The 26,275-nt window shown below is 44.7% G+C and overlaps 1 long non-coding RNA gene across 1 annotated transcript in view; it reads right to left on the bottom strand.

Moving 5' to 3' along the window:
- The window catches only part of LOC134970169 (uncharacterized), a 36,993-nt gene that overhangs the window by 2,059 nt on the left and 8,659 nt on the right, over positions 1-26,275 (bottom strand). The window lies entirely within an intron of this gene.

Here is a 26,275-nt window from a genome sequence, read left to right as displayed (position 1 = left end):
AATTGAAATCTGCATTAACTTAATGTGAATTTCTAATTGAATAGCAAAAAGCTGCACAACCTAATTCCAAGACAATTAAATTTACCCCTAGTGTTGACAGCTCAGGCATTTAGAACCGGGCACTTAACACACAGGAGTGTGAGTCTAATTAGTATCTCGTTTTATTATTATAAAGTTATTTGTCTGCTGCATGCCAGTGGCGCACGCAGGTGGGGTTTCCGAGCACCCAGAAAACCAGAAAAAAACCCTCCACCAAAAAATTATTATTTTTTTGCTGCATTTTGCGAGCCAAGTATTATTAATGGCTATCTAGTGTCCTCTGCAGCCTGCTGTCTTCCTGGTGGCACTTATAAGTGCTTAATAAAAGTTTACTTTATTTTAATTATAGTACAAATATATCCATGTGCATACATATATACACATGTATATACAGACATATAAACACACACACATATGATATATATACATGTGTATATATACGTGTACTGTATGTATATATATATATATATGCATGTTTAATATGCTATGTGTATATGTGTATATATATATGTGTGTGTATATATGGTATATATATGTGTAGATATGTACATGTGTGTGTATATATATATATATATATATATATATACATACACACACAGACACACTAGTTTTACGGTTCCAGCATATATTGGGTCACCTCAGTCCACACCCCCGTGCTTGGCTCCACCCAGTTCTGGACACCCCCCCCCCCCCCATGCAAATCCTGCATTTGCCACTGCATGCCCCTTCTATATCCATCCTAAGCTGGTGATAGCAATGAAAGTATTGTATAGCTACCAACAAGTGGTACTTGGGTGGATTGGGCGTGGTCTCAACCAATGGGAGTGTTGTCTCACGGAACATACCCCTTTCTCATCACTCTGGGAGCATGACCAGCCAGCACCCCCATCCCCCCTACCTTCCCCGCACACCGTGGTTCGCGAGTGTAACGGCGGGACAGTGTCCAAAAAGTGTGAATGTCCTGCTGAAATAGGGACCGTTTGGAGGTATGGTATTGGGTCTGTACATGAAGTGCCACAGCCCTTCTTAAATAGATCTTGCCCAAATGTGCATGGTGGAACTTTCCTCTTTAAGTATTGAAAGGCTGAAATATAGTTACAAATATTATTCAATAAATAGTGTTTTTTTGGATAACTATACTGGATTTTTAGGAAATAGTAGTTACCGAAGTGTTGTAATTTATTATGCACAGAACGTAATTCTGAATCTAGTATTTTAGAGAATATTACATTTATTTAATGTTTTATTATATTTAATAGTATTTGAGATCATTTGCTGTACTATTTACATGTAAATATACTTTTATATCAAAAATTTTATTTTTCTTTATTGTATATCTTGAGTTGGTAAATTGATAAAAATACTGTACAGTTTATAAATGAAATAAAAACATAGAATTTGATGGCAGATAAGAACCTCTTGGCCCATCTAGTCTACAAAAAAAAACAACAGAAAAACAATTCAGACTTATGGTAAAAATACATGTTTCAATGGAAGCAATAGCCATGGATGTACAATGCAGTGCGGTCTACAGCCATAGAAATCCAAAGAGGTTCTATTTGAATCCCAGAAAACCTCCAAGTCATCAGTTTTGTTGCTTTGAGTACAAGAATAAACCAAAACATTTTTAGGCCACTTCACATCCGTTGTATGCAGACCTATGAACGGTTATTACTTTTGACATCCAGCAAATTTGAATATCATTATCCCTTACAGCAAATACAGTATAACAAAGTGACTTTTCAGTATTTCAATTTGATTCTAAGATCGCAGCATAGTACTACCCTGTTGTTGTGGGAACTAATCAAAGTTCTTTTTTTAAATCCCCCAGTAGTTGGATGGCAGCGTGTGGGCATATGTTTCAGCTGATAATTGTTTCCAGGACATCTTATTAGAATGTGCAAGCAAAGAAAAAAATAGGTGAAAAGAAACATAGTTTCCAAGCTTCAATGCCTAAGTGTATTTAGCAGAAATATGAACTGTGCTCAGTGGTCTGAAAATAGCTTGTATTTTCCAAGCTCATCTGTAACTGAAAATGATTAACTGCAAACATCCGTTTATTTTCCTTTGTCTGACATGTTCTACATGAACCGACGGAAACACCGGGCAAGGGAAGGACATTACAAGTGCTCTCGCCATCCAAATAATTACGTAACCGTAATCTTTCCATGAACCTTAAGGGGTTGCTCTGTATACTAATTATGAAAGTGAAAATGCTGTGGGGTTTATTTACTAAGCGTTGGGTGTTTAAACCCTGCATTGCCAATTGTGATTATGCCCGAATTTTAGAAGGTCAATAATTATAATAACAAAAAACATCTATTAAAACCATTTCTTACATAAACTCGATTGGTTTTAGAGCCCAACGTTTCTTGCTGAATGTATTGGATGTTACCTTCTAACAGCTACAGTATCTACCCCCAGCTATCTTACAGCTCAAACCAGAGGCGTCACCAGTGCAAAAAATAGAGCCACCCAAAAAGGGGAGTGGCCCTAATGGCATTGCCCCATTTTTAGTACTCGAGTCTAGGGGCTTGCCCAGCATTCTCCTGCCCCCTGTGTGTTGCACGTTCAGAATGAGCTGCAAGCAGAAGGATAACAACATTTCTGTAAGTGATCCCATTAAGCTTATTACAGTTACTGGACCATGGAACCTGAAACATTTCCATTTTGTCAAATGTTAGTTGGAATTGTGGTTGGAAATAATACCAATACCGTCAGTGTAAAAGCAATAAAAACTGTATGTCATTGCTAGAGATGTTGCAGTACACCAACCATTTCTACTGCATCGAGGGGCGTAACTCTCTGAGGCAATAGAGTCACCTGCCTCTGGGCTCCAAGCCCTGAAGGGGCACCTGCATGTACAGCAGCACCTGTGTGGTTCACAGCGGAATCCAAGTGTGACCGCTGATCTTCCAATGAAGCTTTGCGGCACGCCCACTGCTGATGTAGGGTTAATCGGCACTGTCCTAGGAGCCCTGCAAACATCTGCAATAGGGTACAGGACAGCTCCTACCTGATTCCGCTCAGCCTGAATGCTGATTTTGCAGATGGACGAATAGCTGGAGCCCTGCCAATTCACTGAGGGCTCTGGTCCCTGTAAACTGACTGAGATCACTATTTAAGTCTGTAAATTGTGTGTGTGTGTGTGTGTATATATATATATATATATATATATTTCGCAGCAGCGGCACCCAGCGACGACTTCTCCAAAGAGCGAACTATATACAAGTTATGTCTTGTGAGATTAGATGGCACCGGGACACAAGTATTTATGTAACAAAGGAGTGCCGGTCTTTTGAACTGTATATATATATATATATATATATATATATATAGTAACTTTTGAACCATAACTGCTATTTCAAATCTGTTTGCAGCAATAAACGTTTCAGCAAATTCTGATGTTGTTTGACATGTTACACGACCCCCTTTCCATTTGAAAAAACTGACTTAGATTCAAGATGGACAATTTCAAGATGGTGCCCATGTTCGGTCTATACCTTAAAACAGTGGTGGCCAAACAGTCGATCGCGATCGACTGGTCGATCGCGGACATGCGACCAGTCGATCGCGATACGCCACCCAGCCACCCGAAGCCGCGCCTCTCCTGCCCTCCGCTCCCGCTCTGTCTCCTCACAGTCTGACGGCCGAGTGTATAGCTCAAATCAGGTGCCGGTTCGTTAGCCAATGAGAGCTCGCGGACCGGCACCTGATTTGAGCCATACACGCTGCCGTCAGACTGAGGAGGCAGAACGGGAGCAGCAGGCAGGAGAGGCGCGCGCTGCGCTCACCACACACCAACGGTGAGCTGTTCTATAATCTATACATGTCTGGCACTGGGGGAATATCTGGCTCTGCAGACACATGGCACTGTGGGGGCATATCTGGTACTGTTGGGGCATATCTGGCACTGTGGGGCATGTCTGGCACTGTGGGGTCATGTGTGGCACTGGGGGCATATCTGGCTCTGCGGGCACATGGCACTGTGGGGGCATATCTGGCACTGGGGGCATATCTGGCACTGTGGGGCATGTCTGGCACTGTGGGGTCATGTGTGGCACTGGGGGAATATCTGGCTCTGCGGGCACATAGCACTGTGGGGGCATATCTGGCACTGGGGGCATATCTGGCACTGGGGCATGTCTGGCACTGCGGGGTCATGTGTGGCACTGGGGGCATATCTGGCTCTGTGGGCACATGGCACTGTGGGGGCATGTCTGGCACTGTGGGGTCATGTGTGGCACTGGGGGAATATCTGTCTCTGCGGGCACATGGCACTGTGGGGGCATATCTGGCACTGTGGGGCATATCTGGCACTGTGGGGCATGTCTGGCACTGTGGGGTCATGTTTGGCACTGGGGGCATATCCGGCTCTGCGGGCACATGGCACTGTGGGGGCATGTGTGGCACTGTGGGGTCATGTGTGGCACTGGGGGAATATCTGGCTCTGCGGGCACATGGCACTGTGGGGGCATATATGGCACTGGGGGCATATCTGGCACTGTGGGGCATGTCTGGCACTGTGGGGTCATGTGTGGCACTGGGGGCATATCTGGCTCTGCGGGCACATGGCACTGTGGGGGCATGTCTGGCACTGTGGGGTCATGTGTGGCACTGGGGGAATATCTGGCTCTGCGGGCACATGGCACTGTGGGGGCATATCTGGCACTGGGGGCATATCTGGCACTGTGGGGCATGTCTGGCACTGTGGGGTCATATGTGGCACTGGGCATATCTGGCTCTGTGGGCACATGGCACTGTGGGGGCATATCTGTATCTGGCAGTGTGGGGGCATATCTGGCACTGTGGGGTCATATGTGGCACTGGGCATATCTGGCTCTGCGGGCACATGGCACTGTGGGGGCATATCTGGCACTGTGGGCACATGGCACTGTGGGGGCATGTGTATCTGGCACTGTGGGGGCATATCTGGCACTGTGGGGGCATGTGTATCTGGCACTGGGGGCATATGTGTTTGAGGTTTTTACCTGTGGGGGCCAATGTGTTATTTTGCGTGAGGTAGTCATTACACTCTGCGCAGCAAGGCTACGTCCCTTTTTTTTTGTTATACCACGCCCATTTTTAGTTATAGCACGCCCACTTTTTGTTATGCCACGCCCCTTTTTTTGCGCGCGCGCCTGCGGCGCGCGCTATTATTCCTCCTAGGTAGATCACAAAAGCTTTTTAGCTTTCACAGTAGATCACCGACTCCAAAAGTCTGGCCACCCCTGCCTTAAAAGATAGCACACTTTACCCACACCTTGCTGGGGTATTCATTTTTCCCATTTCCTGCACAGTTTTTGAAACAAAAGGGTGTACAGTGACTTTTGAATCACCCTGTACATACATATATATATTTTCTATAAATGTATATATATATATATATATATATATATATATATATATATACAAACATACACCCCATATTTGTTTTCCCCATTTTTTATGGGGCGGCACCAAACTCCAACTTGCCTCCAGGCGACTAGGATACATTTTCAACCCTGTTTGGAGACCCCTAACTTCAGAGTAATCCATACCGCAGTTTGTACACACTAATTAACTATACTACAAACACCTATGACAATTATACAGTAGCCTAAATAGTAATACTGCATTAGGATTTAAAGCACTTTTATTTTTCCAGGCACTGAGAAGATGAAGCCTAAAAAAAGGCACAAAGTTCAGTGTTGTTACTGCAAGGCTATCTTCAACAATAATTATAAATCTCAACATGAAAGAACTAGTCACCACCTTGTATTCCTCATTTATTTTTAGCTTCTGTGTATTTATCATTATCCTGCAAAGTTTCATTGGAAAATGTATAGTACTTTACAGCATTCGTCTGCAAGTCTTTTCAGCTGGAAATTAAAAAATCTAATGGAATTCCACAATTCTCCTTCCTCCCAAAAATACCTCTACACCTGGTCGAAGCAAATCTGCCGTAGCAATGTAATTTTCAGCGGAAGTGTAAATGAAAGGCTCACAATGCATCCTATTACAAGCAGAGATTTAGATCTGATCACCAGGACTTAAAAGTAAAGCCAGGTATACACTGAGATGATATCAGTTCGATGTAGTTTCCAGCCAAATCAGTACAGCATATCGGGCATATCACTCAGTGTGTATACCTGATATTTGTGCGTCCACTGTCGCTAGCGATGTCACCCAGTCAGCCATGCTGTACAGCTAACTTGGCGATATCGATAACGGTGCCATGCCAGGTAATGAAGGACAGAATGAGGGATCATTCCATCCTTCATTACATCAGGCAGATGCGTGCCCAGGATCCAATATGTTGGCCTGTCGGGCCGATATACAGTATCAGCTGGGTACAGATCGCCCAGTGTGTACCCAGCTTAAGTCATATTGCAGAGAGGTGTACACAGTGCTAACAAGGCAGAAGACTCCCCGTAAAGTACCCCCTCCACTCCTTTGTCTTATTTAAATATTTATATCCTAATAAATAAAATCTTATTTTTCTCTGTTTCACAGTAGCGGCACCCATGCTCCTCACCTTTACAGTGCAAGGAATGCACCCCATCAATTCTGCTTCTCCCACTGCATGCTGCAAATACTATATAACACAGAGAGCAACACCTGTTTGCAGAGGTTCTACAATTTTCTGATCAGTTGCTGCATTTATTGATACTCGTTGATAGGCTTCTAGAAACTCAGTTTTCAGCTGAGTTCTTTAATATTGTGGAAATCATTCTACAGTGTATACAGCTCTTGATTCCAGGGGACTTCCACTTCTGAAGTTCACCATTGGTGAATATCATCTATCGGCTTCACTAGCTTACACGATGCTGCACGGATAGTGCTATCCCTGCAGTCCTGGTAGCAGCTCTGTAGCAGGCAGTGTTAGAAGAAGTTTACTTGGGCACTGGGAAATGTGTGAGTTAGCTATGATGAAGATGTGGTATGAGGTAGGATAAGCCTCACCAGTGTGAGCTGTAGTAAATACCTAAGACAGAACATGGAGGAGCAGAGGGGACCCTTTTGGTGACTTTAAAAAAAGAGATATTTTGCAGGGGAGATGATAAAAACACAAGTTCATTCTGCCACCACAAAGGAAAACAATGGAGTCCTTACATTCTCTCCACCAATTCTTATATATCACACATAGGGGCAGATTTATTAAGCCTGGTGAAGTGATAAAGTGGAAGGTGATAAAGTACCAGCCAATCAGTTCCTAACTACCATGTCACAGGCTGGGTTTGAAAAATGACAGTTAGGAGCTGACTGGCTGGTGCGTTATCACCCACTTTATCACTTCACCAGGCTTAATAAATCTGACCCTTAAGGTGGGTACACACTAGTAGATATATCTGCAGATCAATTGATCTGCAGATATATTTATGGACGGATCGGGCAGTGTGCTGTGCATACACACTGCCCGATCCATCGGGGTCTGGCGTCATGAAATGGGCGGGTGTGTACACACGCCCGCCCAGTTCAGCTGTCAATCACCGCCGGCCGCCGCAGCATGTGTACAGGCGGTCGGTCAGCTGTGCTGCGGGGCCGACGCGATATGTCTGTGAACGACGGGGTTCACAGACATATCGGCCGTACACACTGGCCGACGGACCCGCGATATATCAGCCGTTCAAGAGAACGGCCGATATATCGGCCAGTGTGTACGGGCCTTTAGTTCAGTAGCGGATCTTGCCAGGGGCAAGCAGGACTTTTGCCCGTGGCGCCGCCTTCCAGAGGGCGCCGCACCATGGCAAGATCCGCCACTGTGCCCCCCGCAGTGCCCCCCGTTGGTCCCCCGCTGCGAAGGGAACCAGACGCTACGTGTCTAGTTTCCCTTTGTGGAGAGGACCTTTGCTGTGTGGTGCGCGATGACGTCATCACGCACCGCACAGCGTTGTGGCACAGATGCTAGGGGTCATAATTGACCTCTACTGTCTATGCTGTGCTATGGGAGAGACGTCATGACTGACATCTCTCCCATAGATCGGAGGAGAGGAGACGAGCGGTGCTGGTGGAGGTCTGCAGCGGTCTGGAATCAGGAGCGGGGATCGTAAGTATAAATTTTTCCTTTTTTTTCTCCTTTCAACGGCGCTTCAAGGGGGGGAAATGGGGGAGTAACTGACCACGCCCCCATATGAAGCCACGCCCCTATATTTTTGCTCGGGGCGCCACAAGGGCAAGAACCGGCCCTGCTTTAGTTAAATATACTGTAGGTATGTAGCATTGACCTCACGGGCTCAACAAGAAACAAGAAAAATATGTTAGATTAAAATATATGTGATCCAAAAAAATATTTCCAAGGTTTGGTTACAGAAAAAAGAATATTACTAACATAGACAAGCAAATTATTTATTGCATTAGTTTCAAGAAAACAACAAATAGGTAAACTAAAAAAAAAAAGAGGTCACTTATTTGCACAATATATTAGGGCTCTGCCATGAAAGGACTCACATACGTAAATTTATTGTTTGACAATACAGGTTGAGTCTCCCTTATCCAAAATGCTTGGGACCAGAGGTATTTTGGATATGGGATTTTTCTGTATTTTGGAATAATTGCATACCATAATGAGATATCATGGTGATGGGACCTAAATCTAAGCACAGTATGCATTTATGTTACATATACACCTTATACACACAGCCTGAAGGTCATTTTAGCCAATATTTTTTATAACTTTGTGCATTAAACAAAGTGTGTCTACATTCACACAATTCATTTCTGTTTCATATACACCTTATACACACAGCCTGAAGGTCATTTAATACAATATTTTTAATAACATTGTGTATTAAACAAAGTTTGTGTACATTGAACCATCAAAAAACAAAGGTTTCACTATCTCACTCTCACTCAAAAAAGTCCGTATTTCGGAATATTCCGTATTTCGGAATATTTGGATATGGGATACTCAACCTGTATCATACTTTACATCACATCTAATACAATTTTAGTAGGGCCCCCAAAAAGGGTTTTTTCTTTTTCCTTCACTTGACACCTTGCATAAGTAACAACCCTGTATATCAATGTATAGTTTCTAAACCAAGGGTAGCACCACTAACAACCTGACATTTCCTTCTTGTTTCATTGTATAAATCTAACAATTGGGACAAAGATCCTGTCCAGGAGTAACACATCTTTTTTCAAGTGAAAGGAGTCACATAAAAAGGTGGATGCATCACAAGTCCGAAGACACTCCTTTAGATAATGGACTCTGCTCCAAGTTTTCCTCAATCCTTTATCCCCAGCAGCTGCTCTAGGGCTCCCATCTTTGGGTTTACCTCTCTTACTTCTCTAACCTCTCCCTTAACCTTTTTGAGATTTATATTTCCTGAACTTCCTAAACAGGTCTGGTTATTTTATTTGGGACTGGACCATATATCTTATGCTGGCCATACATCAGGACAATATCTTTCCAACCAGCCAACTAGTTGGCTGGTTGGAACGATAATCTGGCAGTGTGTGGGAGCAAACGATTATCAGCCGTTTGCTCCCACACACTAAAAAACAGCCATAAACGGTCTGTCCAACTAGCTGGGAAAATCAAACTTGTTTGATTTTCCCAACTATTCGTTCAGGTGTAGGGGGACACATTACTTTTATGACTGGTACAAGATCTTTATCTTGTTCCTTGACTCAAGGAGCATATAAGTGTAATTTCTTCGGCCCTGCAACCAGTTCACATACAGGGCACAGCATATCAGCCATTTTGATACACAACATCCAGTCACACAGAGGTCAATAGAATCAATCGTTTTCAACATACAATTTACAAGAAATATAATTTCTGGTGATTACTTCTGAGTCTATCCGCTTCATGTAGCACACTCTCAAGTACAACTAATATTGTTGGCGTAACATAATGTTATTGCTATTCACTTTGACCATTTCTATATTATATGGTGGTCACTAGGATGCTCTGTGTATAGTATGGTTAGCACTAAAATTAAATCTGTATTGTATGGCAGTCACTAAATTGGCTTCTGTGTTGTATATCAGTCACTGGGATGCTGTCTTAATTTTATGGCAGTCATTAATAGATTTTGCTACCTTTGGTGAACTTCATTAATAAAATTACTGTAACATGTGATTGCTCCAGATGCCATGGCTCCATGCTAAACCTCTGCTAGTTGCTGATGGATGCTACAACGAAAACCCTATTAGCAAGCAATCCGATGCACTTAACATCTTATAAGAGTGACCCTTTACCTTTAAAAGGTCTGCATATTAATCTTAATCTCAGTAACAATACCAATACATTTAATTAAAAACAGAGACACCCCTCTGCAGCAACATCTCAGTAGCCATTTTGAAGCAGTGATATTAGGTTTAAAATCAAATGTGACAAGAAATCAAGAAGGAGCCAGGGTGGCGGCACAGATGAACACTCGGAGAGCAACATGCAGCCTGTTGCTTATCATTGCACTAATGACTATAGCTCACACAAGTATTGACAAGTGTTTTTCCTTTCTGAATTTACTTAATAATAAAAAAGTTTTTTTAGCAATTCATTATAGCATATTTTCCATTAGCTGCACAGACTGCCTTGTCTTCAGAGGCGCAGTCCCGCAAAATGAGATAACATGTAAAGTTCAAGGATCGCTGTTCTATGACTCTCACTGTTAATGCTCTGACAAAACATTAATTTATCCTGTAAGTTGGCAGCTACATTTAAATGTTTGCTCACTAGAAATTCAATGGTAAATGGGAAACTGTGGAAAGAGATTGCATTTAGCTACATACATTCTTCCAAGGGGGAGGGGCATTGAGAAAAATGTACTTGGGCTTTATAATACCTTATCTGAACCTGCGTAAAATGCCAGAGGAAACTCAAGGGAGACATGCCGTATAACCCAATCAATCACCAACTGAAATAGATATTTACAGTATATATCACTAACTCCATATACTGTAAATGCACTTATTAAATCCAAGCGGACAGATAATACTTTCCTACAGCAGCCAGGTAATTTTATTAATATCCACAAAGTAGTTTCCGTAATGTTACCTATCCTCTATACAGTATCTCATGCTTTACTGCTTTTAATCATTGTAAGCATTTTTAAATGTAATTAACCTGTGCCCTGCTATCTGTGTCAGACCTGGTAATTAGAGATGTGCGGCGGGCCCTTTTCGTGTTTTGTGTTTTGGTTATGGTTCTAATTCCCCGCTCGTGTTTTGGTTTTGGGTTGGTTTTGCCAAAACCACCATTTCGTGTTTTGGTTTTGGATCTGGATGATTTAAAAAAAAAAAAAAAAAAAAAAAAAACAGCTAAAATCACAGAATTTGGGGGTAATTTTGATCCTACGGTATTATTAAACTCACTAACATTCATTTCCACTTATTTCCAGTCTATTCTGAACACCTCACACCTCGCAAAATTGTTTTTAGGCCTAAAGTTGCACCAAGGTAGCTGTATGACTAAACTAAGCGACACAAGTGTGTGGCACAAACACCTGGCCCATCTAGGAGTGGCAGATTTTAAAAAAGGCCCCAAACAGCACATCATGCAAAGAAGAAAAAGAGGTGCAATGAGGTAGCTGAATGACTAAGCTAAGCGACACAAGTGTGCGGCACAAACACCTGGCCCATCTAGGAGTGGCACTGCAGTTGCAGACAGGATGGCACTTAAAAAACTAGTCCCAAAACAGCACATCATGCAAAGCAGTAAAAGACGTGCAATGAGATAGCTGTATGGCTAAGCTAAGTGACACAAGTGTGCGGCACAAACACCTGGCTCATCTAGGAGTGGCACTGCAGTGGCAGGCAGGATGGCACTTAAAAAACTAGTCCCAAACAGCACATCATGCAAAGAAGTAAAAGAGGTGCAATGAGGTGGATGTATGGCTAAGCTAAGCGGCACAAGTGTGCAGCACAAACACCTGGCCCATCTAGGAGTGTCACTGCAGTGTCAGACAGGATGGCACTAAAAAAAACTAGGCCCCAAACAGCACATCATGTAAAGAAGAAAAAGAGGTGCAATGAGGTAGCTGTTTGACAAAGCTAAGCGAAACAAGTGTGCAGCACAAAAAAGGGACGTGCTGGAATTTGCCCAGATGTAATACATGCACAATATTAATTTGGATAATAATAACCCTTTTATTTGGAGCTATTATAATAATATGCAGCACAGGCGAGCGTACCCCTACACCACACATGGCAAACCCTGTAAAAATTATTTGGATAATAATATAAGTAATGTATATAACCCTTTTATTTGGAGTAAATATTATACAACACAGGACACCACTACTGGACTTATGGCAGCACAAGACACCACCATTGGACTGATGCAGCACAAGACAGCACCACTGGACTGGACTTATACGGCAGTACCCCTGGAGTTGTACGGCAGTGTCACACAGGATGGCACTTTAAAAAACTAGTCCCCCAAACAGCACATGATGCATAGAAGAAAAAGAGGTGCAAGATAGAATTGTCCTTGGGCCCACCCTCTTACCCTTATGTTGTATAAACAGGACATGCACACTTTAACAAACCAATCATTTTAGCGACAGGGTCTAACACGACTGTGGCTGAAATTACTGGTTTGTTTGTGCCCCCACCAAAAAAGAAGCAATCAATCTCTCCTTGAACAAACTGGCTCTACAGAAGCAAGATGTCGACCTCATCCTCATCCTCTGATTCCTCACCCCTTTCACTGTATACATCCTCCTCCTCACAGAGTATTAATTCGTACCCACTAGAATCTACCATCACAGGTCCCTGTGTACTTTCTGGAAGCAATTGCTGGCAAAGGTCTTCCCGGAGGAATTTATAATTAATTTTGATGAACATCATCTTCTCCACATTTTGTGTAAGTAACCTCCTACGCCAATCGCTGACAAGGTTACCGGCTGCACTAAATACTCTTTCGGAGTACACAATGGAGGGGGGCAACTTAGGTAAAATAAAGCCAGTTTGTGCAAGGGCATCCAAATTGCCTCTTTTTCCTGCCAGTATACATACGGACTGTCTGACATGCCTACTTGGATGCTGTCACTCATTTGATCCTCCACCATTCTTACAATGGTGACAGAATCATATGCAGTGACAGTAGACATGTCAGTAATCGTTGGCAGGTCCTTCAGTCCAGACCAGATGTCAGCACTCGCTCTTGACTGCCCTGCATCACCGCCAGCGGGTGGGCTAGGAAATTTTAGCCTTTTCCTCGTAGCCCCAGTTGTGGGAGAAAGTGAAGGAGGAGCTGTTGACGGGTCACGTTCCGCTTGAGTTGACAAATTTCTCAATAGCAGGTCTTTGAACCTCTGCAGACTTGTGTCTGCTGGAAAGAGAGACACAATGTAGGCTTTAAACCTAGGATCGAGCACGGTGGCCAAAATGTAGTGCTCTGATTTCAACACATTGAACACCCTTGAACCTTGGCAAAGCGAATGAAGGGCTCCATCCACAAGTCCCAAATACTTTGCGGAATCGCTCCATCTAAGCTTCTCCTTCAATTTCTCCAGCTGCTTCTGCAAAAGCCTGATGAAGGGAATGACCTGACTTAATCTGGCAGTGTCTGAACTGACTTCCCGTGTGGCAAGTTCAAAGGGTTGGAGAACCTTGCACAAGACGGAAATCTTTCTCCATTGTGCTTGAGTCAGGTGCACTCCCCCTCCTTTGACTATTTCGTAGGTGGATGTATAGGCATGAATGGCCTTTTGCTGCTCCTCCATCCTCTGAAGCATATAGAGTGTTGAAATTCACCTTGTTACCACCTCTTGCTTCAGGTGATGGCAGGGCAGGTTCAGGTGTTTTTGATGGTGCTCCAGTCTTCGGCACGCGGTGGCTGAATGCCGAAAGTGTCCCACAATTTTTCGGGCCATCGACTGCATCCCCTGCAAATTAATTGCATAGCAGGACGCTATGGAAAGCCACTCACGCCGCAGTTCATCTACTGCAGTGCTAATACCAGTAGATGAACGGCGGCCGCCAGCGATGAAGCGAGAGCGTGCATCAGCACTCACCGCTCATCGCTTGTGCATACACACTTGGCGGCTTTGAGCTGAAAGCAGCTCAACACACCGAAAGTGAGCTGCTTTCAGCTCAAAATCACCCAGTGTGTATGGGCCTTAACTCTCTCTTGGAGAAAACAATCAGGATTCCAGTTCTTCGATATGCAATAGGCATTACCTGTTGGGCACAAGCTCCGCAAAGTTATGCTTTCAAGAGCTTGCTACACATGGGCATATCACAGCCCCATCGAATCCTATGAGTACTACGGTGGCACAGACTCTGATATCTGTTGCAGATAATTTGAATACATACAGTATGGAGATCCATATATACTGTGGATAGCCTCCATAACCGTCAGTTTTTATAGGTTTTCTAGAGGATAGGAGGCATGGAACAGCCTCTCGCTGCCTGTGCAGATTCCATACTCGCTATGAAACACATACTGTACAAGTGTGATGCCTGTACTGTCACTGGTAGTAGCAGAAGGGGAATTTTAACAAATGAGGAAACCTATCTGCAAGATATTTGCATTGTACCACTCCAAAGATGTATGGCACTGGCACCTGTGCAGAAGATATTGCATGTGACAGCACCATATTTTTAGTGATCTTTGTTAAGTAAATCAGGGCAATCTGTCCCCTTACCACCACAAAGAAAGCTTCAGAAATAGCAGTAGCATCTGCGGGGCATAGTGTATGGTATTGATGCACTAGGTGCAGTGCAGGCTGCGCAGGGTTAACTAAATTCAATGGTCTGTACGCACATACCCTACACCCATTGTAGATACGCCACCAAGTCTTGGAGATTAGGAGCAGCTCTCCTCTGATAATCTCATAGATTTATATGATGGATCTAGACCTAGATAGACCTAGATGTATCTTCTCTACTCTTCTAAGGAGTTAGATTCCAAATCCTTCTTGCTGCCCATGCACGTCTGCTTCAGTAATTGAATAGGAGAGACTGAGCTGCCACAGCAATATGCGGAGCTGACAACAAGAAGATCTAATGAAATGTAATGTATGAAGAACACTTATTTAGTGTGTGAATGTGGAAGAAGGGAGGAGGCTGGTAGTCATGTCAAAAAGTAGGGAGAACCTGAAAACTCCCCTTACTCTTCCGTCGATGTTGTCTATGAATGAAACAGATCAGTAACAGAAAATAAATACAAATGCTCTTTTGCATTCGTGGTGAATTTATATTTGTTGGCTGTACTGTAATTCTTATATTATTTTTGTATTCTGTTTGATGCATTGACAGCAGCTGTACAGAGTCACTTGTCATTACTTATACAAAGAATGTAATACTCAGTGCTTGGTTTTATTTTATATGAGCAAGTATTTCTTCAATGACATTCGGTTTTATTTATATCCTCGATGTAGCTCTTTGTACCTGTTCTTATTTCACTTTATATTGACAACTGCACTACACTCTTTTGGTTTGTACTGTAATATGGATATAAGTGCCTTTTCCTGCACTAAGGTAAAGGGTATCAATTATCAGGGCAGTAGAGAACCTGGCTGCGCCCAGGTACTTTTCTGGGGGTGTGGCCCCTTCACAGGAAGCGTGGCCATGCACCCTTAGGAAAAAAATACAGGAAAAATTGTACATTAAGTGCCTCCCTGGCCACACGGCAGCTCATTACACAGCAACATGTGTTGGGTTGAGCAGAGGAGCTGCAGCTGCTGCTGCCAGGTAAGGATGGGGGGTGGGATATCTGGACCTCTCCATCAGAACTGGACCTAGGTAATTAGTACCCTCTCACCCCCTCTCTCGGCGCCACTGTCAATTATTCTGAAAAGGACAAGTGTAGAAATTGTCAGTATCAACCAATCAGCCTTTAGATATCATTTATCACGTACATTCTATAAAATGATAGCTAGAATCTGACATGGGCAATTTCTCCACCTGTCCACATTATATGGTTTTATACATATCCCCCTAAGTATGGGTAACTGTACAACCGAGCTGTAACTAGACATTTTGATGCCCTTTGCCAGAAATAGAATTGGTGCCCCTCTCCCCGCATAGCTAAAACTGGGGTAAAATTTATAGGGTTGTGGCTTTATGGTGAAGGGGCATGGTCGCAAAATAATACCAAATCATATTATGCCACACAGTAGTCTCCATAATTCAAATTACGCCACACAGTAGTGCCACTTATACACATTATGCCAGGTAGAACCCCCTTTCACACATTACGCCACAGTAGAGCAGAGCCCCTTATATACATTATTCCAGGTAGAGCCCCCTTTCACACTTTACACCACAGTAGAGCAGAGCCCCTTATGCCAGGTAGAGTCCCCTATACAGATTATGCCAGGTAGAGCTCCCTTTTACACATTACACCACAGTAGAGCCCCTTACATTACACCAGGTAGAGTCCCCTATACACATTACCCTCTGTAGAGACCATTTTACATATTATGTCAGGTAGAGCCCTTTTTACACTTTGCTCCAGGTAAAGTCCCCTTTTACAATGCCAGGTAAAGCCCCATTTCACATTCTTTGCCAGGTAGAGCCCCTGTTACACATTGTACAAGGTAGAGTCCCCTTTTACACATTACACCAGGTAGAGCTCCCTTTTATACATTACACAAGGTAGAGCCCCCTTTTACATATTATGCCAGGTAGAGTCCCCTTTTACAATGCCAGGTAGATCCCATTTTACACATTGCGCCAGGTAGGACCTCCTTTTACACGCTGCACCAGGTAGAGCTCCCTTTTACACACTGCGCCAGGTAGAGCCCCCTTTTACACATTACATCAGGTATAGTGCCCTTTTACACATTGCACCAGGTAGAGCCCCTTTTAATTACTGCACCAGGTAGAGCCCTTTTTACACATTGCACCAGGTAGAGCCCCTTTTACACATTACGCCAGGTAGAGTCCCCTTTTACCATGCCAGATAGAGCTCCTTTTACATATTGCACCAGGTAGAGATATTTTTAAACACTGCACCAGGTAGAGCTCCTGTTCCTTTTACATATTGCACCCGGAAGAGCCCCCTTTTACACATTGCACCAGGTAGAGCCCCCGTTTACAATGCGTGTGTTTGTGTATGTGTTATACTTACATCCACCTCCGGAACAGCTGCTTCTACCTGTCGGCCTTCACCTGTGCTCTGTCCTTCTCCTGCTGTGGGCACACAAGAGGACATCAGGGGTGGAGCGTAGGAGGTACAAGATGCTGCAGCATGCCGCTGTCTGGCTGCCTGTGTGAGCAGTAGCCGGGATAGTACATCAGCGTCAGTGCAGCCGTGCAGGTGCTGCTGGTGTTACTGCACCCTACGTGCATATGTGCTGTATGCTAGGCACTGCTAGCACACCACTAGTTATGGGCCTGCTGTAGAACATTACCTTTGTTACTCTGTAGGCAAGTTTAACTATCAAACTCAACCCATCTCTACTCATCACTGCTCTCTACGTGCGGATGAACCCCTCTAGAGATGGAACTGCAGTTCTCCGGCCCTGGCAAACTTTAGCAGTATACAGGTGATCATCCATCTCCAATGGTATCCAGTCTACAGATCTACACTAAAAAGTCTACAGTCAATAGCTCAACCACTAGTGGTTGATGTGCATTAGGTACGACAGGATCAGAAGGTCAACAGGGTCAAAGGGTCGACATGACAATGGTCGACACGTGTTTTTTGTTTTTCTTTTCTTTTCTTTTTTCAACATTTTCATACTTTACCATCCACGTGAACTATGATTGGGAATAGTAACCTTACCCGAAACATGGTAAGCAAAGGGGACGTAGTACACTAATGGGGCTTGTTTGTGGCAGAAAAGTGACAAAACACCCAAAAACAAAAAAACATTGTGTCTACTTTTTTGTGTTGACCATTTCCATGTTGACCTTTTGACCCTGTCAGCCTTTTGACTCTGTCGACCTAATGCATGTCGACCATTAGTAGTCGACCTATTAACTGTAGAACTTTTTAGTGTAGATCTGATCATCCATACCTGTCTTCAATGTGTCCAGAAACTTTGAACACAAAAAATGTTCGCTGATTCCTCAGAAAGTGCCCAAACCATGTTTTGGGATAGCTCCAATAAGAGATTTACTGAAATTGAGAACTTTTGTTAGTTTTACTGTCTTCGAGTTGTTAGACTTGAAATACATTGCAAGAACCTATAACTACAGTCAGGGCCGGTTTAAGGCATACGTTGGCTATGCAGCTGAGTAGGGCACCGCAGAGAGGAGGGTGCTCTGGCTAGCTGCGCTGGCGACAGGGTATCTTGTCTGCAGGGCCGGCTCCAGGAACGTTCGACACAAGCAGCCGCACATGGCACCACCATTAAAGGATGCACCGATTTTTTAAGTAAATGTTGCCTCCTCCCTAGCTTACAGAAGAGGTTTTAAGGAGGTGCGTGGCGTGCAGCGTGTGCTGTCCGTGTCTGCAGAATGCGGCTGGCAGCTGGCAGGCTGATGCACTGGCTAGGTTGTGGTTTGGTGAGGATGCCGGAACCCTGTACCTGCAGGCTGCGGTGATTAGTGATGGTGTCCCCGCAGCCAGCGCTACCCGCTCATTAAGGTCTTCAAAGCAGGGAGGCACCGGGCTGGAGAGGCACCCTCTCAGCTCTGCAACCTTGCTGCTGCAGCCTGTGCCTGTCACACTGTATGACAGGTGCAGCGCAAAGAGCAGCAGCGGCAGAGCAGCATTTACCCTCCATGAAGCTAGGAGCCTGGGCTGTCCACACCCCATTGGTTGCAGCTGCGAGCAGTGATAGCCTCCCTCTCCTCCCTTCTAGCCTGCAGTCATGGCCAGTGATACCCAACCACCCCTGCCGTGTCACAGTCAGCCACAGTCGGCAAGAGATACTCCTGTAACCTTTCCTCCATAGCTGCAGCTGATAAAGCCTCCTTGTGTGCAGCTCATGCTTATCATTTGTGTAGCATGTTTGTGATAGTTACAGTACTTTATTTATTTGATGATAAAGGGGCCTATTCATTTAAAAAAACAAAAAATGAATTGTTACTTATCACAATACATCGTATCGGTTCGATGCGATATATAGCTGTAATAAGTAGAGATGAGCGCCTGAAATTTTTCGGGTTTTGTGTTTTGGTTTTGGGTTCGGTTCCGCGGCCGTGTTTTGGGTTCGAACGCGTTTTGGCAAAACCTCACCGAATTATTTTTGTCGGATTCGGGTGTGTTTTGGATTCGGGTGTTTTTTTCCAAAAACACTAAAAAACAGCTTAAATCATAGAATTTGGGGGTCATTTTGATCCCAAAGTATTATTAACCTCAAAAACCATAATTTACACTCATTTTCAGTCTATTCTGAATACCTCACACCTCACAATATTATTTTTAGTCCTAAAATTTGCACCGAGGTCGCTGTGTGAGTAAGATAAGCGACCCTAGTGGCCGACACAAACACCGGGCCCATCTAGGAGTGGCACTGCAGTGTCACGCAGGATGTCCCTTCCAAAAAACCCTCCCCAAACAGCACATGACGCAAAGAAAAAAAGAGGCGCAATGAGGTAGCTGTGTGAGTAAGATTAGCGACCCTAGTGGCCGACACAAACACCGGGCCCATCTAGGAGTGGCACTGCAGTGTCACGTAGGATGTCCCTTCCAAAAAACCCTCCCCAAACAGCACATGACGCAAAGAAAAAAAGAGGCGCAATGAGGTAGCTGTGTGAGTAAGATTAGCGACCGTAGTGGCCGACACAAACACCGGGCCCATTTAGGAGTGGCACTGCAGTGTCACGTAGGATGTCCCTTCCAAAAAACCCTCCCCAAACAGCACATGACGCAAAGAAAAAGAGATAGTATACTCGTAACTAGTATGTATGTATAAAGAAAGAAAAAAAAACCACGGTTAGGTGGTATATACAATTATGGACGGGCTGCCGAGTGCCGACACAGAGGTAGCCACAGCCGTGAACTACCGCACTGTACTGTGTCTGCTGCTAATATATAGACTGGTTGATAAAGAGATAGTATACTCGTAACTAGTATGTATGTATAAAGAAAGAAAAAAAAACCACGGTTAGGTCACTGGTATATACAATTATGGACGGGCTGCCGAGTGCCGACACAGAGGTAGCCACAGCCGTGAACTACCGCACTGTACTGTGTCTGCTGCTAATATATAGACAGGTTGATAAAGAGATAGTATACTCGTAACTAGTATGTATGTATAAAGAAAGAAAAAAAAACCACGGTTAGGTCACTGGTATATACAATTATGGACGGGCTGCCGAGTGCCGACACAGAGGTAGCCACAGCCGTGAACTACCGCACTGTACTGTGTCTGCTGCTAATATATAGACTGGTTGATAAAGAGATAGTATACTCGTAACTAGTATGTATGTATAAAGAAAGAAAAAAAAACCACGGTTAGGTGGTATATACAATTATGGACGGGCTGCCGAGTGCCGACACAGAGGTAGCCACAGCCGTGAACTACCGCACTGTACTGTGTCTGCTGCTAATATATAGACTGGTTGATAAAGAGATAGTATACTCGTAACTAGTATGTATGTATAAAGAAAGAAAAAAAAACCACGGTTAGGTCACTGGTATATACAATTATGGACGGGCTGCCGAGTGCCGACACAGAGGTAGCCACAGCCGTGAACTACCGCACTGTACTGTGTCTGCTGCTAATATATAGACTGGTTGATAAAGAGATAGTATACTCGTAACTAGTATGTATGTATAAAGAAAGAAAAAAAAACCACGGTTAGGTGGTATATACAATTATGGACGGGCTGCCGAGTGCCGACACAGAGGTAGCCACAGCCGTGAACTACCGCACTGTACTGTGTCTGCTGCTAATATATAGACTGGTTGATAAAGAGATAGTATACTCGTAACTAGTATGTATGTATAAAGAAAGAAAAAAAAACCACGGTTAGGTCACTGGTATATACAATTATGGACGGGCTGCCGAGTGCCGACACAGAGGTAGCCACAGCCGTGAACTACCGCACTGTACTGTGTCTGCTGCTAATATATAGACTGGTTGATAAAGAGATAGTATACTCGTAACTAGTATGTATGTATAAAGAAAGAAAAAAAAAACACGGTTAGGTGGTATATACAATTATGGACGGGCTGCCGAGTGCCGACACAGAGGTAGCCACAGCCGTGAACTACCGCACTGTACTGTGTCTGCTGCTAATATATAGACTGGTTGATAAAGAGATAGTATACTCGTAACTAGTATGTATGTATAAAGAAAGAAAAAAAAACCACGGTTAGGTCACTGGTATATACAATTATGGACGGGCTGCCGAGTGCCGACACAGAGGTAGCCACAGCCGTGAACTACCGCACTGTACTGTGTCTGCTGCTAATATATAGACTGGTTGATAAAGAGATAGTATACTCGTAACTAGTATGTATGTATAAAGAAAGAAAAAAAAACCACGGTTAGGTCACTGGTATATACAATTATGGACGGGCTGCCGAGTGCCGACACAGAGGTAGCCACAGCCGTGAACTACCGCACTGTACTGTGTCTGCTGCTAATATATAGACTGGTTGATAAAGAGATAGTATACTCGTAACTAGTATGTATGTATAAAGAAAGAAAAAAAAACCACGGTTAGGTCACTGGTATATACAATTATGGACGGGCTGCCGAGTGCCGACACAGAGGTAGCCACAGCCGTGAACTACCGCACTGTACTGTGTCTGCTGCTAATATAGACTGGTTGATAAAGAGATAGTATACTACTAATATTATATACTGGTGGTCAGGTCACTGGTCACTAGTCACACTGGCAGTGGCACTCCTGCAGCAAAAGTGTGCACTGTTTAATTTTAATATAATATTATGTACTCCTGGCTCCTGCTATAACCTATAACTGGCACTGCAGTAGTGCTCCCCAGTCTCCCCCACAATTATAAGCTGTGTGAGCTGAGCAGTCAGACAGATATATAATATATATAGATGATGCAGCACACTGGCCTGAGCCTGAGCAGTGCACACAGATATGGTATGTATGTGACTGAGTCACTGTGTGCTGTGTATCGCTTTTTTCAGGCAGAGAACGGATTATAAATAAAAGTGGTGGTCACTGGTCACTATCAGCAAAACTCTGCACTGTACACTACTGAGTACTCCTAATGCTCCCCAAAATTAGTAAATCAAGTGTCTAAACGGAGAGGACGCCAGCCACGTCCTCTCCCTATCAATCTCAATGCACGTGTGAAAATGGCGGCGACGCGCGGCTCCTTATATAGAATCCGAGTCTCGCGATAGAATCCGAGCCTCGCGAGAATCCGACAGCGTCATGATGACGTTCGGGCGCGCTCGGGTTAACCGAGCAAGGCGGGAAGATCCGAGTCGCTCGGACTCGTGAAAAAAAACATGAAGTTCTGGCGGGTTCGGATTCAGAGAAACCGAACCCGCTCATCTCTAGTAATAAGTAGCAATTTATGTATACTCTCCCTTCCAGTGATGCGATCCAGTATCCTGGGGTCCAGTGGTGAGGTCTTTTCCAGGCGGTCCCCCCTCTGAGGTGCACGAATTCAGGCGGTGTGTCCATTTGCGCATGTGTCACCGGCCGACCTCACGGCTGGCCATAGGTGCAGATTGGAGGTTGGGGGGGGAGAGGGGTGCTGCCAGCATGAGTGCAGACAGAGAGCAGGGAAGCATTGAGTGATGCGATTCAGCTGTGGAGTGGGGGATGCCGCTAAAGAAGTCAGAAACTTCTCCAATGGTAACCTGCTCCATTGGTAGCCCAAAGCAGAGAAAAAACATGTTTTCCGTAAAACAGGGCTTTTCTCTGCTTTATGAATAGATCCCATACTGTGTGACAAGATATTTTGTTGACTTATAATCCTTAACCCTTGTGTATCGGGCTTATCTATCAAGTCCTTGGGCCCCATTAACGATGAGGAAAGAGCGGTTTTAGTACTTAAGAGAGGTTGCTACTTACCAATCTCAAAAATAGGAGCTATTGTAGATATCTCCTGTATTTATTACACAAATGGCAGCATGGGTGGTCTTCAGTTTGCCGGCTGTCGGGGTCCCAGCACACAGTATACCGGCACCGGAATCCCAACAGCCGGCATACCGACACCTTTTCTCCCTCTTGGGGGTTTACGACCCCCCTGGAGGGAGAATAGAGAGCGTGGTGCATGTAGCGCACCACCCTGCCCGCAAGGGGCTCATTTGCGCTCACCCAACTGTCAGTATGCCGACGGTTGGGATTCTGGTGCCGGTATGCTGTGCGCCAGTACCCCGACAGCCGGCATACCATACTACACCCTGTAGCATAGCACCGCCAACGTACAATGTAAGAGGATCTAGCATTTCCAAAAGGCTGTCTGGCAGAATGTAACACCATCTTCGCTTGATTCATTGGAAATCCTTGTTCCTCCCCAGTGGACTACAGCTGAAAGCAATGCCCATCGCAACTAGTTTGCTTTGTAAATGCACAACCAAGTTGCTGCGTCTGAACCCAGAAGTAAGGTGACAGTGTTAGCTTAGCTATCACTTTGCCTCATCAATGGGCATTCTTATCTTATATTTTCGGGGCTTCCACATGTTTCTTTTTAAATAAGCCTTGTAATTATTACAGCCACGTTGTATTAAAGTTGATCTAACGAGGCAAAAACAGGTGCAACAGCAACAGCTAGTTTTTATAAACCCAATTTGAATAATGATCATTGGCGCAGATGTATTAAGCCTGGAGAAGAGATAAAGAAGTGATAAACCAGTGATAAGTGCAAGGTGATAACGCACCAGACAATCAGCTCCTGTCATTTTTCAAATCTGTAATGATTGGCTGGTGCGTTATCACCTTCCACTTATAACTTCTTTATCCCTTCTCCAGGCTTAATACATCTGCCCCACATTAATCCCTATGAGAACTGGCCAGTACAGATGGTGTAATGGTTGGCATTACTGCCTCACAGCACTGAGGTCATGGGTTTGATTGCCACCATGGCCCTAATTGTGTGGAATTTGTATACTGTCCCTGTGCTTGCGTGGGTTTCTTCTGGGTGCTATGGTTTCCTCCCACACTCCAAAAATATACTGGTAGGTTAACTGGCCCCCGACAACTAAACAAACCCTACTACAAGTACAAGGGGTACGACTGTGTGTTGTAATGTGTATAAAGATGTGTAATATGAATTGGAGGTACTATTGTGAGGTCGCAACCCTTCCTTGTAAAACCACACCCCCTTTTGCACTGCATACCTTGCTGTCCCTTTACGGGTTATGAGATGGAGAGCGCAAAATTATAGTTTGCAGGGGGGCGCCGAACACACTAGCACAGGCCCTGCCCGCAGCTCCCTCTCTCCCCCCGTTGCACTTGTAACAGTGGCGCTAGCGGCATGAAAGCGGCTTTCCATGCTGCTGTGACGTCACCCCACCACCCGGGAGATCTGCCTCAGCAGTGCGACATCAACTCCACCGGGAGCTCTGCTTCAGTGTGACAGCAGGCACTGCTACCATAGGCGTGCGCAGCACATTTTATTAGGGGGTGCACGGCTGGAGTGGCGTGCCTAGCACCGCCTACTAGGCGTGCCTAGCACCGCCTACTGGGCGTGTCTAGCACCGCCTAATGGGCTAGTATACACATATATATTAAAAAAAATAAGATTTTACTTACCGATAAATCTATTTCTCGTAGTCCGTAGTGGATGCTGGGACTCCGTAAGGACCATGGGGAATAGCGGCTCCGCAGGAGACAGGGCACAAAATAAAAGCTTGAGATATCAGGTGGTGTGCACTGGCTCCTCCCCCTATGACCCTCCTCCAAGCCAGTTAGGATACTGTGCCCGGACGAGCGTACATAATAAGGAAGGATATTGAATCCCGGGTAAGACTCATACCAGCCACACCAATCACACCGTACAACTCGTGATCTGAACCCAGTTAACAGTATGATAAATTTAAAGGAGCCTCTGAAAAGATGGCTCAACAATAATAACCCGAATTTTTTGTAACAATAACTATATACAAGTATTGCAGACAATCCGCACTAGGGATGGGCGCCCAGCATCCACTACGGACTACGAGAAATAGATTTATCGGTAAGTAAAATCTTATTTTCTCTAACGTCCTAAGTGGATGCTGGGACTCCGTAAGGACCATGGGGATTATACCAAAGCTCCCAAACGGGCGGGAGAGTGCGGATGACTCTGCAGCACCGAATGAGAGAACTCCAGGTCCTCCTCAGCCAGGGTATCAAATTTGTAGAATTTAGCAAACGTGTTTGCCCCTGACCAAGTAGCTGCTCGGCAAAGTTGTAAAGCCGAGACCCCTCGGGCAGCCGCCCAAGATGAGCCCACTTTCCTTGTGGAATGGGCTTTTACTGATTTTGGCTGTGGCAATCCTGCCACGGAATGTGCAAGCTGAATTGTACTACAAATCCAACGAGCAATCGTCTGCTTTGAAGCAGGAGCACCCAGCTTGTTGGGTGCATACAGGATAAACAGCGAGTCAGTTTTCCTGACTCCAGCCGTCCTGGAAACATATATTTTCAAGGCCCTGACAACGTCCAGCAACTTAGAGTCCTCTAAGTCCCTAGTAGCCGCAGGTACCACAATAGGTTGGTTCATGTGAAATGCAGAAACCACCTTAGGTAGAAATTGAGGACGAGTCCTCAATTCCGCCCTGTCAGAATGAAAATTTAGGTAAGGGCTTTTACATGATAAAGCCGCCAATTCTGACACACGCCTAGCTGAAGCCAAGGCCAACAGCATCGACACCTTCCACGTGAGATATTTTAAATCTACCGTAGACAATGGTTCAAACCAGTGTGATTTTAGAAATCTCAACACAACATTGAGATCCCAAGGTGCCACTGGAGGCACAAAAGGAGGCTGTATGTGCAGCACCCCTTTCACAAATGTCTGAACTTCAGGTACTGAAGCCAGTTCTTTCTGGAAGAATATCGACAGGGCCGAAATTTGAACCTTAATGGACCCTAATTTTAGGCCCATAGACAGTCCTGTTTGCAGGAAATGCAAGAAACGACCCAGTTGAAATTCCTGTGTAGGGGCCTTCTTGGCCTCACACCACGCAACATATTTACGCCAAATGCGGTGATAATGTTTTGCGGTTACTTCCTTTCTGGCTTTTACCAGAGTAGGGATGACTTCTTCTGGAATGCCCTTGTCCTTCAGGATCCGGCGTTCAACCGCCATGCCGTCAAACGCAGCCGCGGTAAGTCTTGGAACAGACAAGGCCCCTGCAGTAGCAGGTCCTGTCTTAGAGGTAGAGGCCACGGTTCGTCCGTGAGCATCTCTTGAAGTTCCGGGTACCAAGACCTTCTTGGCCAATCCGGAACCACGAGTATAGTTCTTACTCCTCTCCTT

Source organism: Pseudophryne corroboree, chromosome 11 (assembly GCF_028390025.1).
Source record: "Pseudophryne corroboree isolate aPseCor3 chromosome 11, aPseCor3.hap2, whole genome shotgun sequence".
Classification (NCBI taxonomy): Eukaryota; Metazoa; Chordata; class Amphibia; order Anura; family Myobatrachidae; genus Pseudophryne; species Pseudophryne corroboree.
The sequence above is the reverse complement of the archived record's forward strand: the minus strand, read 5'-3'. Positions and strand labels throughout refer to the sequence as shown.